Genomic DNA, 6,654 nt, shown 5'->3' with positions numbered 1-6,654 from the left:
TTAACCAATAGTGTGCAAGCATCATATTCACGTGCTTTAGACAGTCACAGAAACACTGCTCATTGTATAAATTCGATGTTTGAGTGAAAAAATGTCAAACGCTGACAGAAAACGCAACAATTTGAGTGAAGAAGAGACCATTTCATTCTTATCTTTATAGTCCGAAATGTCCATTCAGTATAATCTCGATATTCAGCAGTCGGCAATTATTTGTATTTGTATTACGCTGATGGTGTTTTGTCTTGTATGGACTCTGTGCTTTGTCTATTAGCCATGGTTTATAGACAGGTCAATTTTGCTGAAGTTTATTTTAAGCAGAGTAGATTTAGTGGCTGAAATAGGTTGATATATTATCATTTTTTCCACTTTTTAACAACTAGCCTTTTATATATGCAATATATATTATATATTTAACTGAAGCTTACCACCAGTTTTAGGATTGTCTTTTGACAAACAGGGTTATTCAATTGACAAACAGAAGTCACAACACTGTTTCACACTTAAGTTCGAGTTTGTGAAATTGTTTTAACCCAATCACTTGTAGAGTGAGGTCATTCTTCTTCTGTTCTAACCTCCATTGGTTCTTTCTGTTTCCTAGACTAATGAGAGACCCTGAGTGACCTTTAGGATGACCTCTCCCAGACTAAACCCAGGGTGACACTGGACCACACCATGAGGAAGAGCCTAAAGCATTGTCTCAAGAAGATCTGTCTCTGATGGGTCAGAAGGTTCATTAGGAAACCTTAAAGAAGTGACCACATGGTGGAGAGTTTTGTCCATTGAGAAATGATTAGCAACAACACTTGTTGGTTCTGCTGAATGAAGTATGTGTATGAAGAAAGCATCTAAAACAGGTTAGCAAAGTCTCAAATTATCTCACTCTCGTGACATTTCAAACATGTGTGACTGTTTATCTTCTGTGAAACACAAAAATGGGGTAAAAACAAAATTGATATTCTGATATTTATATGACCAAGGAGTAAGGTGAAATTCTGATTGCAATGTGAATCATCAATAGACCACTTACATAAAATGCATATATTATATCCATTGCCACTCATTTTCCAATAATATGTCTGTCCAAGTCGGATGATATTTAAATGCAATAATCTGTTTTTATTGTGGAGGGGCAAGAAATATAATGCAATGCAATGAAATGATGAGTGATGTAGAAATAAACATTCCTCAAAAACCTGATGTATCATATTTGATACTCACATTTTAACATGATTTTTCTAAAAATGATGCATGGATAATCAAGTAAACCTAAATTGCTTTGGTCCAGTAAGTGTTCATCTAAAAATGTAAATATTAATATTATTATATTTATAAAAATATATATTTTGATAAAATATAATATAACATTTATTCTTATGCTTACTTTATAAAGATCAGTAAAGACATCACAGCAAAACTCACATGACCTGAAGGTGCACATTTTTACATTCAAGGCCTTTTACTTGCTAAACATTAAACTATCAGTCAGATCGCAGATGGCATATAGTAGGTTGTGTACAAAAGGCTTTTCAGCAAAGGTTTGAGCAATAATTTGATCATAATTTAGAGGCCTTAAAATGTGAGAATCAAATATGATACAGTCCTCTTTATAGGGTTAAACTACCTGAATAAGAGGAGGTGGGTAAAGAATTTACAACTCTTCAGGTAAATCAATTCTGTGCAATGCCTTATCATGTTACAAGATTCAGTGTGTTTGTTAAACATGATCACACTTTACACTGTGATTAATAATATTAATACAACTTAATCTATATGCCAACATCACTGACTAGCAAAAATTCAGTAGTGTGCCTTGCCATACATTTGTATACAAAACATACAAAACATTTGTAACTCTCAAATCAATTGAGTGAGCCCCCTTGTGTTAGTGGTCACCTCCTATTCTTCCTGTTCTCTTCTGACCTTCAAAGTTCCAGTTCAAACACCACGTCTTGGGGGTCACCAATCAGGTCACCTCTTGACACTAGTCTTGACCTTTGGCCATTTCAGCAGGTCATGGCTGATCTAAACTCTGACAGGGAGAGTAAATGAAAGCTTTCTTCTCTCTGCTATTCATTGAACACCTTTAAAAACGACTTGTGTTGTCCCATGGCTTATATCAAAACTGTTGTCTTTTGGTTGATTTGTTTGAAAATACCTCTATAAAGAATACTTCAGGAACACTCACAAGGGCACGTAGAGAGTCTATAAATTGAAAAGCCACTTCAGACAGTTCTAAGGTAAGTCTGGAAGCTTTTACTGAATATCCATTAATTAAAATGAAACCAATAAGAATATGATGATTACTGTTATATACAACCCTAATCTATTCTAGTTATTGTCATTTCTAGCTCAGTGTTCACCAAGAAGCACACAGCAAAAAAACTGATGAAACAGCTCATACTGAGAAAAGAGCACATGAAAATGAGAGAGCGAGGTGGGACTTTCGGTGGGAACGCGGCAAAGCCGGTGTTATAATACACCCTTATTCTCCGCTTGGAATCTCTAATGGGAAAATCAAGTGCTGTGACTCCTGTATAATAGGATTTGCCGGGTCTCGTGCTGCATCAGGGCCCAGTGGGCAGCACAAAGCCTGTTAAGGCTGGACAAGCATTACTAGAAAGGGGGGTGTGGAGCAGAACGGGCCTGTGGTGTAAGGGGGCGAAGGTAGCCTTGACAACAGAGGTTGTGAATGGGACAAGTGAATATGACTGTGGATAGAAGGGTGTGTGTAGTCCTATACCTTTACAGTGCAATGGCCTTGGCTTCTTGCAATAGGTACCGAACTATAAGGCCATATATGAAAGCAAACAATTATTTTGAAGTTTAAAAGAATATTCCAGTTTCACAAGTTTACTCTTTTCTCAAAAACATTTCTCAAAATATCTAATTTTAATGTTCCACAGAAGAAAGTCTTCAAAAAAACTGAGTGAGGTACTTAAATTAGAAGTGAATGATGCCAATCGATTGATGTTTATATACTTAGTTTTTAAGTTATATCCAATAACCATCTCCATGACAATGCAATGCCATAAACCCTAAAACAACTGTAAAAACAATGATTTAAACGGCTTTACAAATCAAATAATGCACAAGTTCTGACAAAAGACTTAGTGTTGGTTTTTTTTTACATAAACTTCACATTTCTGCTTTTAAATTCTCAAAAAAATGCCCCATTCACTTCTGTTGTGAGTGCAACACTGTAACTTTAAACGAGGGATACATTGCTAATGGTTGAGCTTAACTTGTATTGAACCCGGAATATTCCTTTAGTCAGGCTTAAGTTGATATAAATAAAGTTCAAGTGCACTTTAATGGAAATGGACCTTGTTGAAAATTAGCAAGAGTGACACTGAACATCACATGTCAAACTTGACACTGTATATCTCTCACACTTGAGATTCAAGGCAAGTGCTGTAGGAAACTCAATCTTTTCTACTGGATTATTTGGGTCATTAGTGTAGCGAAAAGAGACACCAGTCAGTCGTCTCAAGCATGAGTCAGATAACAAGGCAAAGGCAAAATGAGGTTGGGCTTAGTAATAGTCACTGTCTAAAACCTCTTAAAGTCTAGTCCATCCAAGAACCACATGAAGTAATTGTTTGTTGCCTGCTAAATAAAAGGGGAAGCTGTGATTGAATGACTAACATATGCTGGTTGAATCTTGAGCCAGCTGGCTTCAAGTGGCCAAGTGGAGTGCTGCCCAAATGACAACTTTATTGTGCGTCTCTTTCAAACTCACTGATTGAATGTACGGTGGTTAATTAGCCATTAATCTATTTCCCTAATCAAAGATCAGAAACAGGAGCCGCTCTGTTGTAAAGTTTGGTTTTACCGAGCAGCGGTAGATGACTGGGGGAAGGGTTGATATCCACTTTTAGCCAGATCGTGTTTCTGTATCTTTGTGTTACACCCAGCGCAGTGGTAGACACCTAGGTAAGCACTGAATAAGATCTCTGGTTCTCTGAACCCCCTCCTGACTGGTCCATAAATCATTAAATACCCAGGCCTTGCAACCAGAACATGGGTCATTACTGTGAAGAGCACAGCAATAATAGATGGACATCCTCTCCGCGTTTGAGCCACCTAAGCTTGAACCGCTTGCATTCCTTGTTAGAAACACTGAAATTATCTTTTGAAGAGTTTTCAGAGAAGTTTCGCTGAAGATTCATTTCTAGATTCACAGTGGAATTGTAGGTCGTTCCATGGCACGTGTTGGGATGGTAGGATTTGCTTGGCTCTAACTCGATGTGAAAGGATTGTTTAGGACAAAGTTGGTCTGGATGCGACTAGTTTCCATATTTTGATCGGCGGCTGAACCAATCAGCTTACAAGATGCAGGTAGGATCTGTTTGCATGTATCTATAGATATTTGATATAACTGCTATTATCTTTACATCGGCCAGCAATGTACTTCAGCAAAGAAAGCAATAGCATATAAATAAAAGCAATGATGAAAAGAAAATATCAAAAGAAAGATCAAAAGAAAGCAATACATTTCAGCATTCAAAGTGGCCATTAACATGCTCTCATACTCTTTTCAGTTTCTACTTCCTGTTTGCTTTTATTCTGTACACAGTTGACAGTGAAAGCTACAGTGTAGCACAATATCCAATATGTCACCCAGTTGATTGATCACAAGCTGTAAATCTGTCAAAACTTCAGAGAAAGAGAGATGTAACTAGACCTTGCCGTTCACTTTAGGAGAGTGCTACTATTGCCCATTATGTCTAGTCTTTCCTTTTCTTGGCCAGGCCTGCCGAGGAGTAGAATGTCTTTACCATATCTTTCTCTCTCTTCCTGTCTCCTTCCCTCCCTCTCTGATTTGGTTGAGGTCATCTCAACTCAGCCGCGACTGACACTTTAGACCAGGCTGAAGGACCATCTCTTAATTATAAGACAATAGCTTTACTGGAGAGCACCTAATGCGACAAAGGGATGACCAGTCTTGTGATTTAAATACTTTATTTTCTTTAAAAGGGATTTGATCTCTTGGCTTTGGGGATCAATTTTGTTTTTGCATTTTGTACAGGCTATGCAATCATTAAAATATGGTTGACCTTAATAGTTTTGACTAAGGTGTGACTGTTTAATGCTTACAGTACGTTTAATTGATTGGGAATTATCTATTACAGTAGATAGCCCTTTATTAGTAGTAGATTTGTTTTCGACATAATTATGCGAATAGAATATCTGGACACACTTGACTGAAAAAAGTTAGGATGCGCTTGACTGAATGTTTCTTATGATCTATTGATGTAAAGACTTACGCTCAAATGCTTGAAATTAAGGATTTTCATAATTAATTTGGAAAAACAATTTATTTAATAATAAGGAATGGGTGGGTGTGTCCAAACTTTTGACTTTATATATGAACCATACAGGTTGCTCAGACATATGAGAGTAACTGCGTTCAGTTGCGTCTCTCATTTGAGAAGAGGAACAGGCTTTTCCTGTGCTGATGTCCATGAGTCTTATCACACTGAAAGTGTCACACTATAAACATTAGCATCCCCTCTTTCCATTGTTCCTCATGTGACATTGAGTTCAGCTTGTTCCCATGTGGGGACAGAAACTAGAGAGGGGGAGTCTCCACAATAATGCTGAGATTGAGATTGGTTCTGACATCTCAAATGGGGGATCTTCAATGATATTGTTCACCTGCCCCTTTGGCTTAAAGCAGGGGGAGAGGGGGAGGGGCATGTTTTGGGGTTGTCGGTGAGGACATGAAATGGTGGGGAGCGTGAAGTGATGTGAGGTGGTGGGTGGTGATTCACAACTTAGGGGTGCATGCGGTGGGATGAAAATTTTATTGGCGGACAGGTGGACGAAAATCTCCCATCTGAGAAATACGCCCCCCTCCCGAACACACAGCACCCTTGATTACGGTGTTCGTATAACTGTGGCGTTCAGAACAAGCCTCCATTGTGTGCCCCGAGGGCATGCTAAATGAGTGTCTCAGAGAGCAGCGGGACACAGACCGTTACAGCACAATTTAGTCTGTCCTGTTGTCTCAAGAAGGCCTCATTTCAGAAGCTCTCAGATCAGACAAATATAAGCAACCCCCTCCCTCCCTTCCTCTGTCCCTCCTTCCCTCCATATCTCCCTCTTTCTCTCTCCCTCTTCTGCTCCTTTGCCCTCTCCCCCTCTACATCCAACCAGCCCGCACCAGCCCAAATAGGCCAAATCTCATCTATTGTCCTGGGACTGCCCAGTGTGAAATTCGGTGTGACATTAAATGTTTTCTAATGAATAAATTTTGAAAGGATATGCAGAGAGAATATGTGTAATGGAATGTAGACTGCATTTTAAAAGCTTCTTCATTGTCCATCGTCTTTGGAATTTACAGGACAAAAAAACTGGCCTCTTTCAGAGCTAATGAGGTTTATGGGGGTGAAAGGGGGGCGGAGGAGATTTTGGGGGCTTCTAGTCGTTAGATTAGACTTAGTTCTTTTTTTTCCTTTTCAGTTTCTTCTTCTAATTTGCTATATGAAAGTCAAATATCCAGGGTTCTAAAAAAATTTGAAGAGGACAAATTACAGGAAAAAAAAGTAAGGACCACTGCATGGAAATCCTAAAATATCTTGCTTCTAAAAATGCACAATTTTAATGCATGCCTCAAAAGTTTCTTTCTTGCACTGAGAAATGCACTTTTCT

This window comes from Megalobrama amblycephala, linkage group LG4, assembly GCF_018812025.1.
Source record: "Megalobrama amblycephala isolate DHTTF-2021 linkage group LG4, ASM1881202v1, whole genome shotgun sequence".
Taxonomy (NCBI): Eukaryota; Metazoa; Chordata; class Actinopteri; order Cypriniformes; family Xenocyprididae; genus Megalobrama; species Megalobrama amblycephala.
The sequence above is the reverse complement of the archived record's forward strand: the minus strand, read 5'-3'. Positions refer to the sequence as shown.